Raw genomic sequence first — 13,829 nt, 5'->3', positions numbered from 1 at the left:
GGATTGAACCCCGACCTCCGATTAGGAGGCGGACGTCCTAACACTAGGATATCACAGCTCGCAGTGATGTAGGCATTGAATAGCAATTTTTCCATTGGTCTCTTGGACTAGATGTTACGACAAACGGTACCCGTTGCGTTCCTGAAACCCTGATGCGCTTCCGATAATAACCCCGCAATTAACTGCCGCTACTCGCTAACAGATGGCATTATGTAATCGCAGTTATTATTAGGTATTACATACGCGCACTCATCACAGACGATTTTAAACATTAACGACATATTCATAAGGTTGCTTTAAGCATGGCTTGAAAGAAATCATTTTAGTAGAGCTTTTTTTATTGTTTGATGTGATGTGGTTTTTAATAAAAAAATATTCAAAATAGCAAATAAATTTCAAAAAGTACGATAAAAGTAAAAATTTGTAGACTACTGAAAAATGTAAAAGGAAGTCTTCCGATACCGGGAATCGAACCCGAGCCTCCTGGGTGAGAGCCAGGTATCCTAGCCACTAGACCATATCGGATATGTAAAATCTTGCGAAATAATATATAGGATTATTTTTATTAGCGAATTAAAAATTTAAGGCACAGTTCTATAAATTATTTTAGCGAAACATTTTTCGATTTCATTTAAAGTAGGTTCAAAGTTTTCTATTCAAAGTTTTTTAGGAATAAGCAGATTTATTGAATGAAAACACAGAAATCTATCAATGTGGACCTGCCTTTAAGGTAGTCCTATAATTTTAAAGCAAAAGTGCTGTCACTTTAGACATAATAATATTTCCGTATTTCTATTTGCTAACCGCAAACCACAATGCGATGTTATGGCAATAATAACATGTACACAGATATTAGTACTTAGTAAGTACGCGAAGGGAATAACATTATACTTTACATAACATACAAAGCTGTATTATGAAAATATGTAAGCTTGCATATTATGCGGCATTTGATTAAACATCTAATTAATAAAAAAAGGTGACTATCAACACACAGCTCAAACTATTGGACGGATCGGGCTGATATTTGGCATGTAGTCCCGTTGTCCCTGTTAGCCGTATCCCCGTTAACAGGGACATCGGGATTTGAGTAAAATGATTAAAAACTTATCCCGTTGTCCCCGTTGTCTCTCCCGTTTAACGAGGACAACGATTTGGCATGCAGATAGCTAATATATAAGGTAGACATCCGCTAAGGAATAAGGAATTTTCGAAATAGGATAGACATGGGTGCGTTTGGAACCCTCTTTAGTTTTAAGTTCGCATAAAAATAATTATTACCACTATATTTTACAAATCCAACAACCGACCATCAAAAAGCGTAATTTATTACCTACCTATTTTATATAAATGATTTGATTTGATTCGAAGGGGTTTGGAAAATGTAGTCTACGCAGGCAAACTCGCGAGCATAAGCTAGTATAATATAGATTGTGCAGCACTATGTAGTCAAATGTTGACTTACGGATCAGAGTAGATAAGAACAAACAAACAGACAATTTTTAGATTTATTATATTAGAATATTGATAGTAGGATAGCTTAGCAGAATGTATCTACAGGTATGAGTAGCTCACTCTTAATAATTTGGCTATTGAACCAGGGATCAATTCACGAGCAAAGGATAGGCTCTTCGAAGTCCAAGTACATTAACTCTAAATAGCTGCCACCTATGGTAGCCTTGTATGAACTCCAAGTTTCACAATTAAAATTTATAATTTATATCGCGCAATGAAGTGCAACATCAGAAAAACTGGCGGGAAACTATTTCGTTATTGTTTTCCCGCCATTTTGAATTAACAAAACACAAAACACATGGGAAAACGACAACAACCTTGCTCTGAATTGTGCACAAATATTTCTGTATAAAATGGCCTCTGCGGCCTAATGCTGTAGGTAGTTTCTTATGTAATTTTAAAATAATTATAATGTAATTACGAACTTTTACTATTCTTGCTGTATTCCCTACTCGGAACGTCTTCTCGGCGCAGCAAAAGAACTAAGAAAAATCTCGATTCTTTACATACTGCCTGTGATATGAACTATGTTGACGTCTATTGTGAAATGATCTCTCATCGATCCAATGACGTGTCATCGACTTTTTGATTGTTTTACACTAGCCGTTCCTTGCGGCTTTCTCCACGTAGCGTGTTTAAAAAAACCTGTTGCTTAAAATCGTATCTTAGTGGGGAATTTATGATATTTAGATAAGTTAATGCAGATTCTTAGTTCTCTAGAGTCTCTACCCTGCAATTTGAACTGTGCGTTGATAGGTATATCAGTCAGTTTCTCCTAATATGTAAAATGCTTATAATATACTTTGATACCTAGCGTAGACGTAGACAACAATGAGTGTACCTAAACCATATAGATATAAGGACCACCCTTTTTTTGATTCATTGATTAAAATGGCTCCAAGATTACTAATTCCGATGTTGTTGGTCAACTTTATCAAGATTCAAAAGGTATTGGAATAGCTTTTTTTAAGAGTATAGGCCGGTTTTAGTATTATCGTTATCATATTATATCGTCTTTTGTCTACACCCATGCTTTAAATCCTCTATAAAAGATTCTGAAACAGTTAGCTTATTGCCAACATTAAAACACCCAGTCTTAATAACCATTAAAGCATCCAAACGAGTGTTATAATGTTGTACTGAATTTCATTATAACACTCCTGTGAAAAAGAGACAGCGCTATACTGCTGCCATAAATCTGTCTCGTTCTAACCGAACCTTAAGTCGTGGTCGTGGTATTTATGGGTATTTCTATGAATTTCAAAAAAATAACATTGACATTCACGCGCGTTTCACTACCAGAACGCCGCGCGTTATAAAAAAAAAAAGTAAGTTATTCGAATCCCCGCCATTTTTCTTCGATATTTTTATTGTTGTTTACAAAAAAATGAGGGATTCATGTTTTGAGAGGATACTGCCAGAATTTTCAGATATTTTAAACCTGTGCCTCCAGACAACTCAGAATCTTTTATAGAGGATTCATAATAATATTATGGGTGAAGATAAAGTCTTGTATGCAACTGTTGATAATTAGGTATTAAAACAACATTAAAAATATTTAATGCTCCTCTTTGTACAACAGTTGCATAAATAACTAATGCTTATTTGCATTATCCAGTTTTTATTGAGGCCTTCTCAACTTATTAAGATTTTTTGCACTTCATATAAATATAGAATTTTAAACATGACTTGACCCTATCAATTCACTTGTTTACTTGCCAATATTTTTAACATTTTAGTTGTACCTACTTGTATTTAGGTAGGTATACCTAAAATTGTATGTAATTCACACTATTAAAATTTTGCAACTCCCAATTATCGTCTATTCCGGGCACATCTTTAATTTTATTTATTTTTATTTAAAATTAGGAACACTTACAATACAAATATTTTACATTTACTACATCACCTACCCACTAACACACACTGATATGTGTATTTTGCCAAGTAAATTTAATATTATGACTATTAGATAGCAATAGCAATAATACGAGGAATATCTTCATCTTCATGTTTCAACAGTCTGTCGTTAACGATAATATATCTGTAATATTTACGAGGCACATTATGCGCGTCTATGTCAAAATAGTTATGTAAATATGTGGAGGTTTCAGCAAACAATTCTAATAACTACATCTCGAGTGTTGCATAATATAAGGACCTAGTGCTCGAATACAGCTTTTCCAAGATTTGTCTATTTTATTGTTTACAAGCTAATGCCCGCGACTTCGTCCGCATAGATTTAGGTGTTTAAAAACTCTTTGATTTTCCGGGTCAATAAGTACTCTCCGCCCTTTCAACTATCTCTATGCCAAAAATCAAGTCGATCTTAAGTTAAAATGCCTACAGGAAGGACTAACAAACAAACACACTTTAGCATAATATTAGATACCTAGTATGATAGTAGGTATGATTAGTGCAAATTTAGATTTACTTTAAGTACAGATACTTTTTAAAATTACTATTTTACAGAACTAGTTACAATGCGATAAGATAGAAGTACTTAGTTTGTAATAATACCTATTATATCAAGTAATTTTGTTGTAATCTGCAAACTGTTTGTCAAATGTATTTTTAAAATCATGGAATATGCAATTCCACATTTGCATCATCAATTTTAAACGGTGCTTCAAAAGCGAAATAAAAACCATAATTAACAGAAACTGGCCACCAACGTTGTTGAAGACGATAAACATTCGCAGGTGGTCATTTTACCACTTTCCCCTACACCCGACCAGAATACATTATTCGTTCAATTTTATTTTATTGTCCGGGTAAGTACCTACCTACCTGCCCAAATCCTTATTACAGTCTGATTTATAACTGCCAAATAAATAAATGAATAAATAAAAGTATATTCAGGTAACAAATCAAGAGTAGGTAACAAAATATATAAACTAAATGTAAAAAAAAACTAGTTAAACTTAAAACTACGACCTTGAAAGTACTAAGAACAAAAATGATGTCTTGTTCCCCTCAAAATCAGTACCCTTATTATAAATGCGAAAGTGTTTGTTTATTGGTTTGTCCTTCAATCACGTCGCAACGGTGCAAAGGATTGACGTGATTTCTTGCATGGGTATAGATAAAGACCTGAAGAGTGACATAGGCTACTTTTTATCCCGGAAAATCAAAGAATTTCCACATGATATTAAAAAAACCTAATTCCACCATCAACATCAGCTAGTAAATAATATATGCAATTTGTTTGTTTTTACATAAATTAGAAAGTAGTTAGGCGCTACTTAGATAATTAAAAATTAAATACTAGTTCTGTTTTATTTTGTTTGATAATTTTATGCTCTACGTATTCGTTGATCGTAAAATTGGTCGTTAGCGTAACAGAGCAAGTAGTGCGAAGTATTATGTAATGATGAAACTGTTTGAGAATGAATTGCGTCAAATACCTGTTGATAGCGTTCAAGAAGTCTCAAGATGATTGCCATCTGGAATGCGAATAGCGATGCCACTGCAAGTTAGCTGATAGATCCTATCTAGTTCTCTTTATAGACAGAGTCTATAAATCCAATTATGTACTTACTAGATAATGCCAGCGACGTTGTCCGCAAGAAATTAGGTTTTTAAAAATTCCGTGGGAACTCTTTGATTTTCCGGGATAAAAAGTAGCCTATGTGCTTTTCCAGGATGCAAGCTATATATGTACCAAATTTCGTCAAAATCAGTTGAACGGATGGGCCGTGAAAGGCCAGCAGACAGACAGAAAGACCGACACACTTTCGCATTTATAATATTAGTATGGATTACCTTTTGATATTAAACAGATAGACAGACAGACAGACAACAAAGTGATCCTATAAGGGTTCCGTTTTTCCTTTTGAGGTACGGAACCCTAAAAAGGTGAATTGTGGAAAAATTGCTTAAACAAATATGTTAATTTCATGAAACCTGAAAAAATAATTCAATTAAAGAAATACAAAATAATTCTACATTAATTATACATAGAGCATTTAAAGTTAAATTAATGTGCTATAGCTCTATAAATTTTAAACACACAAATATGTATTTTAACCATTTTTAGGCAAGTACCTACCTATTAAGAAGCACAATAAGGAAGTTTGAAATAAATCAGTGTTCATTGCAGCTTATAATAATATGTATACCTACTTACTATGGCACATTAAACTGTTATACAAAATTTTGAATTTTAAATGTACCAGAATTTAAAATACGTTATTTAACATATTATATAAGTGGTAATTAAAGACATTATATAAATAAAAGCAAAATGAAATATGAATGAGCACGAGATCTAGTCTTCAGTGAAAGTGAACTGGAGGTACTTAAGAGAGTGACCGTGAAGTGTGACGGACGGACGGCAAGATAAACGACCTTCAGTATAACTGCCTACTACACTACAGAAAATTATAGTTACGTTATACCTACCAAACCTTTTAGACCTATTTTTAGTCACACTTTTATTTTTCTAAAATAATGTCTGCGTAAAAAAATAATTATTTCATTGCAACTGGATTATTACAGAAATGTAAAATCACGATAAAATTTTATTTATTGTCATAGTTTGCATTAAAAGAGCATATGTTGTTGATTAATGTTGATTATGTAGTTGATTAGCTTCCATTTGCTTTATCGCCAAATCTCTCTTGATACATGAAAGGGAATCAACACTATAATATTATTATAAATGTTAGTGTCTTTGTTTGTTGGTTTGTCCTTCAGTCACGCCGCAACAGAGCTACGGATAGACGTGATTTTTTACATGGGTATGGGTTAAAGACTTAGAGAGCGACATAGGTCACTTTTTATCCCGGAAAATCAGAGCTCCTACGGGAATTTGAAAAACCTAAATCCAACCGAATAAAGTCGCAGGCATCAGCTAGTAATCAATAAATCCATCTTTCATAATTATATTTTACGACAATTCATTTTTAATATCGTACAAGAATATAAATTTTAACAACATATACACAATTACACACCCTGAGAACAAATTATAATAAAATTGCAATGCTAACAGGTGTGATTATTATTGTCGGACATTTTGGCCGTATGAATTATAATTGCGCAATGTAAAAATTACAATTACTCATTCAGGTTTTAGTAAAGGTTATTAAAAGCTTTAATTTTAAAGCAGTATCAATTTGCTTTGTCGAGTTAATTCTTTGAATGAATATCATCAATGCTTTGAGAATAAAGCAAAAACAGAATCGATATTTGCTCATCGGAGTTCAGTGAATATTTCCAAATCTCATTTCATTTCATTTGGAACAGAAACAATTTTTTTAGAAAAATAGCAACGTGACTTCTTTGCAAAGTTCTGTTTAGAAATCAACTCCATAGTAAATATCGCAAGGTAACTTATAAACGCTTCGATCTTCTATTTTACAATAGCCGTGTAGAATCTTTAAGCCTAGGAAACTTTGATTAAGGTGAAATTTAATTAAGTAGTGGAGATAATTGCTTAACTTTGCCATTTAATACCCACGACAGAATAGCTTTTGCACCCTAAAATCGAAATTGAACATATCAGTGCTTTCGAATTCAATTTTAAATTATACATTTGTGTCATTTAAGTGTGTTTTATTTTTCTCTCTAAGTCTAAAAATAAGAGAATTTTAATTTAGCGAAGTGTTGTCAAGATCAACACAAATCTTTATTGATCAATCTTTATATTTAGATTGATTGACTGATTGATCTATCAACGCACAGCTCAAACTACTGGACGGATCGGCTTGAAATTTGCATGCAGATAGCTATTATGACGTAGGCTTCCGCTAAGAAAGGATTTTTGAAATTTAGAATGAAATAATATGAAATTTTGATGGTTTAAAAACCACGCGTTAACAATGTATTAAAGTTGATCACCAGCCATTCAAGTTTTTGCCACATCAATGGAAGATATACGAAGCCGCGTGAAAGTGTTTTGTCGGCAATCTCTATAGAAAGTAAAAGACAATAATAAGAATAATTCCGATACACTGTAATCACTGCAACAAACAAGCAGCCATTATGTGCCAACAAAGAAAATTAGATCAATACCGTTGCTCGTTGCACGCGGTAATTGACGGGGTTTGTAAATATTATGTCTGAACCAATTTCCTTATTATATTTCCAGACAGTAGTTCGTATATCGTACTTATATTGCAGTATAGTTTCCACTTCCCGCTGTTAAATAAACTTGCTAGTTGATACATCCATCAGGTATCGGTCAAGTCTGTCAGTCGTATATAGGGCGTAACCAGAACGCTGGCAAAAACAAAGACAGGTGATATCTGCTGATGGTTACTGATATGATACCACAAAAAAGACGCGAAAAATTTCCTATAATTTTGTAAAAGTTTACGATATATTGCAAATAAAACATCTGACTGACGCTAGAGGTTAACGAACGTTGCATAAGTAGGCCACTTAGAGTCAATTCCACGTCGTAGGTGGGGCTTTGACTCGAGTTTTGTACGCTATACATTGCGGGTTTGAAAAATACTAAATCACTAAAACTACAAAATGAGGCAGATGGTAGTATTGGATTTTGTTTAGGTAGGTAGTATAACAATATGCTAAGTTTTTGCTAGCGATCCCTTTAAAAAGGTCTAGATTAAATTACATTTTTAACATATATTTTTATTGTTACAGAATCAAATGCTGTCGTAGTCAAAAGAAACGCAAAGATGTCGTGAAGAAGACCATTTTGTAAAAGTAAATCGACATAAGGGGAGAATTTACGCAAAAGTGAAATGTTGTGATAAAAAAGTGACGATAATATGAAGATGGCGCTAGGAGTGACTTTTGTGTGTGCGTTTAGTGCGGTGTTTGTGTGTGTGGGTGGGCATGTGGCGTTAACGTACCCTCCAGCAAGAAAATATGATCTGGACTTTCTGGATAATTCCAGAACGAAGCCTCCATGTGGAATGCCTAAAGGTGCGTAGTTTTGCAATAATATTGCACAACTCTACTGTTAATAACTTTAATACTGTGTTATTACTGTGTAAAAACTTTACTGTTGTAAATACAACAGTAAAGTTGGCCCTCTCCCGATAAAAGACACCCTAAACACGTCCTTAACGATCCTGACGATCATGACCGACAATTCTCCCTATCTCGTAGGGCTACACAAGTCAACCCACGACTACTGCATGACTATTATAGCACTACCCATATTATAGTTATAGAAATTAAGTTTGTTTGTTGGTTTGTCTTGAGCATTAAATTTGACCTAATTTTTTGCATTACTAAAAACCTGGAGCCTACTTTTAAACCGGAAAATAAAGGATTAATAAAAGTAAATCCACGTAAACGAAGTCGCGGGCGTCATCTAGTAATCTCTACTGTATTCTAATATTATAAATAGGTAAAGTTTTTAAGTGTGTTTGTAGCTGTCCCTGTCCAACTAGGTAGGTAGGCCTTAATTGCTTGAGAATTACGGAATTACAAGTCAAAATAGCATCCATTCAAATTTTTTTCTCGTTCGTGACAAGTGACTAGAGTGAGTCAGATTCGGTTAGGCCGATGACCTAGGCTAAGGTCGTAACGTGAGCACTATAATGACCGTGCAATCTCGGCAAGAGGTCGCGTTGAACGCAATGACTGGGTAGCTATTGACTGGACCAATGTTACCTACTGTTGTTATGATTATGAACACGATTTCCTAAAGTTGACATAATGCTGTTGATGAAAATTTAATTTATTGTAATTTGTAACATTGTGGTTTTCTTACTTAAAATCCATTGCATCGACCAACTATTGTTGATAGACTTTTGACTAACATTAGCAAAATGGTAGGTTTGGCTCGCTTCGAACGCCCGCTGTACCAGATTCTTTTTTCCACACACATGCAAACTGTGGAAATAACTCCCTTCGGCCTGAGATAATAATTAATTATAATAAATTATCTCTGGTCAGTAATAGTGTAATTTTTTAATTCAATAGCGACCTTAAGTAAACGAATTAATGTCGATTGTCAATACATTTAATTCATTTAACTTTTGACGTCCAAGAGAAAACTGCGAAAAAAATTTAATAACATGCCCTTAATAAATTGGCCTAAAGGGCTAAAAATTATAGTACAGCTTTTTCAGCCTTATTGCGTAAGCAGTCGTGGCCGAGTGGTTAAGGCGTCTGACTCGAAATCAGATTCCCTCTGGGAGCGTAGGTTCGAATCCTACCGGCTGCGGATCGGTTTTTTTTCGTTTTTTTTTCTATTTACATTTGAACTTTTTTAGTTACAAAGTTCTCATAATTTACAGAAAAACGAGGTAACCAATTTTATTTTTAAAACTATTATATAATCTAATCTATTACCTATTATAAAGGTTAGCTGTTGTAGGTATGTAGTTGCCCAGGGCAAAGATAATATATTAAACAAGTTATCTTTGCCCAGGGGCAGAGCCAGGGGGTAATTCTTTCACTGATAGCTGTGTAATTATCCCCGAGTGGGATTATAATCCTAATAATATAGTATTATAATAATCTGAAAGTTTGAATGTTTGTTACTCCTTCACGCCACAATGACAACCGATTTGGCTGGGAATGGAGGTAGGTAGCTTATGTACCTATACATATATATCCTAAATTAGCATACCTAGAATCTGTAAGCTACTTTTTGTCCCGGAAAATCAATGAGTTCACGCGGCATTTCTAAAAAAACCTATAGGTATCCACGAAGACCTTTCTAAGAGTTCCTTTTTTACCATTTCGGCATCTTTCTCTCAGCATTGAATTTTGTATTATATTTTAGCGTTTAAACTACCGTGAGTGATTTCCATTCTAAATAATATCAGACAGATATTATTTTTGTATTATATTGCTGAGGATCGCAACTGCTTTCCACCATTTTGAACGAAACCCTAAAGAAGGAAATTCCTAGAAAAAAATGCGCACGCATTCCATCTAGTTCAAATATCGTTACAACGTAGTACGTCACATGACCGTGTGGCCTAATGGACAAGGCGTCGGACTTCGGATCCGAAGATTGCAGGTTCGAGTCCTGTCACGGTCGAAATTTTAGAACTTTTGATATCCTTAGCATTTTAGGGTCGTACCTACCTACAACTTGTAAGTTATAGAATAGACTGAGAATAGATTTGCCTACCTTTACAGTGCTATTTTAAATAATACATCAACTTCCTTCGTTCCACTTACTTCGTTTACTTCGTTTTACTTTAATTAAAATATTTTATTTAATAATTTTAATCTTTATTTGGATTTTAAAATAAATAAAATATATTATGACGAAATCTGTTAATTTTATAGTACCTACTCCTAATGACATCTATCAGTAATAATTTAAAACTTGTTTCTCGCTACTCTACGATAGATGGCGCTAAATTACTTTTTGTTTCAAAAATAATATATGTAGAGTTTAGAGTTTAATAAATAAAATATTTTGAAAATCCATTGCCATATTTTAAAATTCTTATTTTTAATTTTCAATTTTGTTTATTGTTTTTATTTGGTTTCAGGTTCCATAAGGACGTCATTTTTAGCAGGTTCATCGTTCATAGTACATTGGCACTTAGCGTACGCACACCGAGTAAGTTATTAAATATTTCAACGAAGCTTAGCAAGCCCGGCTAGCTCAGTCGGTAGAGCATGAGACTCTTAATCTCAGGGTCGTGGGTTCGAGCCCCACGTTGGGCGCAATCTTTTTACTTATTTATTTTATTATTTTTGTATTTTTTTTAGGGTGGATTTAGTTTAAGGATACTGGACTATTTAGAAAGACCTCTTTTGGACTTAACGCCGAGGGCGGGAGGTTCGGAGTTCGTTAGAGATGATCCTACGTAAGTTTTTTTTGAAGTAATTTTTTTTATAGATTCACGCATGAGACATCGATACAGAATTACATAGTACCTACCTGTGGTTCAGGTGACTTTTTTATTTACAAGTAATTATAAAAAAAGACACGATTGCTCTGCTAAAAAAACTAAAAAGATATTCACATAATAATATTATGATGATGGCGCCACAATGATTATTAGGTAATTCAAAAAAATTATAGCCAGTACCACTGTGTGTAAAGATTTTAACGATAGGTACCTCATATTTGGAAGTTATGGTGTAATAAGAAGAAGATTTAAATTTCCTCTCTTCTAGTCTCTTCTAGGAAATTGCGCTCCATCTTAGGCTGCAGCAAGTCTAATTGCAGCCAAGCGCTAGTCCATAAATAAATAAAAATCAATGTTATAGATTTTAATACTTTTGTTTGTTAGATAAATTTTAAATAACCAATGATTTGTACCGGTGAATGTAATATACGGGTGATTTGTACCGTTTTAGCGCTCAGCAGTATGAAGTGCGCCTGCCCAGTGACTTCACGTGCGACAACTGCACGCTGCAGCTGCAGCGCGAGGCGGGCGAGTGGGGCGCCAACTACAGGTTCTGGTCGTGCGCCGATATCGATATTGTCACGCGTAAGTGTCACTGGTACCGGTGATTTGTACCGTTCCAGCGCTCAGCAGTATGAAGTGCGCCTGCCCAGTGACTTCACGTGCGACAACTGCACGCTGCAGCTGCAGCGCGAGGCGGGCGAGTGGGGCGCCAACTACAGGTTCTGGTCGTGCGCCGATATCGATATTGTCACGCGTAAGTGTCACTGGTACCGGTGATTTGTACCGTTCCAGCGCTCAGCAGTATGAAGTGCGCCTGCCCAGTGACTTCACGTGCGACAACTGCACGCTGCAGCTGCAGCGCGAGGCGGGCGAGTGGGGCGCCAACTACAGGTTCTGGTCGTGCGCCGATATCGATATTGTCACGCGTAAGTGTCCCTGTTACCGGTGCTCTGTACCGTTCGCGTTCCAGCGCTCAGCAGTATGAAGTGCGCCTGCCCAGTGACTTCACGTGCGACAACTGCACGCTGCAGCTGCAGCGCGAGGCGGGCGAGTGGGGCGCCAACTACAGGTTCTGGTCGTGCGCCGATATCGATATTGTCACGCGTAAGTGTCCCTGTTACCGGTGCTCTGTACCGTTCGCGTTCCAGCGCTCAGCAGTATGAAGTGCGCCTGCCCAGTGACTTCACGTGCGACAACTGCACGCTGCAGCTGCAGCGCGAGGCGGGCGAGTGGGGCGCCAACTACAGGTTCTGGTCGTGCGCCGATATCGATATTGTCACGCGTAAGTGTCCCTGTTACCGGTGCTCTGTACCGTTCGCGTTCCAGCGCTCAGCAGTATGAAGTGCGCCTGCCCAGTGACTTCACGTGCGACAACTGCACGCTGCAGCTGCAGCGCGAGGCGGGCGAGTGGGGCGCCAACTACAGGTTCTGGTCGTGCGCCGATATCGATATTGTCACGCGTAAGTGTCCCTGTTACCGGTGCTCTGTACCGTTCGCGTTCCAGCGCTCAGCAGTATGAAGTGCGCCTGCCCAGTGACTTCACGTGCGACAACTGCACGCTGCAGCTGCAGCGCGAGGCGGGCGAGTGGGGCGCCAACTACAGGTTCTGGTCGTGCGCCGATATCGATATTGTCACGCGTAAGTGTCCCTGTTACCGGTGCTCTGTACCGTTCGCGTTCCAGCGCTCAGCAGTATGAAGTGCGCCTGCCCAGTGACTTCACGTGCGACAACTGCACGCTGCAGCTGCAGCGCGAGGCGGGCGAGTGGGGCGCCAACTACAGGTTCTGGTCGTGCGCCGATATCGATATTGTCACGCGTAAGTGTCCCTGTTACCGGTGCTCTGTACCGTTCGCGTTCCAGCGCTCAGCAGTATGAAGTGCGCCTGCCCAGTGACTTCACGTGCGACAACTGCACGCTGCAGCTGCAGCGCGAGGCGGGCGAGTGGGGCGCCAACTACAGGTTCTGGTCGTGCGCCGATATCGATATTGTCACGCGTAAGTGTCCCTGTTACCGGTGCTCTGTACCGTTCGCGTTCCAGCGCTCAGCAGTATGAAGTGCGCCTGCCCAGTGACTTCACGTGCGACAACTGCACGCTGCAGCTGCAGCGCGAGGCGGGCGAGTGGGGCGCCAACTACAGGTTCTGGTCGTGCGCCGATATCGATATTGTCACGCGTAAGTGTCCCTGTTACCGGTGCTCTGTACCGTTCGCGTTCCAGCGCTCAGCAGTATGAAGTGCGCCTGCCCAGTGACTTCACGTGCGACAACTGCACGCTGCAGCTGCAGCGCGAGGCGGGCGAGTGGGGCGCCAACTACAGGTTCTGGTCGTGCGCCGATATCGATATTGTCACGCGTAAGTGTCCCTGTTACCGGTGCTCTGTACCGTTCGCGTTCCAGCGCTCAGCAGTATGAAGTGCGCCTGCCCAGTGACTTCACGTGCGACAACTGCACGCTGCAGCTGCAGCGCGAGGCGGGCGAGTGGGGCGCCAACTACAGGTTCTGGTCGTGCGC

At 37.8% G+C, this 13,829-nt stretch overlaps 4 non-coding genes across 4 annotated transcripts; 3 read left to right on the top strand and 1 right to left on the bottom strand.

Annotated features, from left to right (window-relative positions):
- Positions 1-453: 453 nt before the first annotated feature.
- Positions 454-525, bottom strand: TRNAE-CUC (transfer RNA glutamic acid (anticodon CUC)). The gene has a single exon. It is a non-coding gene; the product is annotated as a tRNA-Glu (tRNA).
- A 9,057-nt stretch (positions 526-9,582) lies between these two features.
- On the top strand, positions 9,583-9,664 carry TRNAS-CGA (transfer RNA serine (anticodon CGA)). The gene has a single exon. It is a non-coding gene; the product is annotated as a tRNA-Ser (tRNA).
- Positions 9,665-10,416: 752 nt separating this feature from the next.
- On the top strand, positions 10,417-10,489 carry TRNAR-UCG (transfer RNA arginine (anticodon UCG)). Its single transcript has one exon. It is a non-coding gene; the product is annotated as a tRNA-Arg (tRNA).
- A 568-nt stretch (positions 10,490-11,057) lies between these two features.
- On the top strand, positions 11,058-11,130 carry TRNAK-CUU (transfer RNA lysine (anticodon CUU)). The gene has a single exon. It is a non-coding gene; the product is annotated as a tRNA-Lys (tRNA).
- The last annotated feature ends 2,699 nt before the right edge of the window (positions 11,131-13,829 follow it).

The sequence above is a fragment of the Maniola hyperantus genome, chromosome 7, assembly GCF_902806685.2.
Source record: "Maniola hyperantus chromosome 7, iAphHyp1.2, whole genome shotgun sequence".
Classification (NCBI taxonomy): domain Eukaryota; kingdom Metazoa; phylum Arthropoda; class Insecta; order Lepidoptera; family Nymphalidae; genus Maniola; species Maniola hyperantus.
This window is presented reverse-complemented; position numbering and strand designations above follow the sequence as displayed.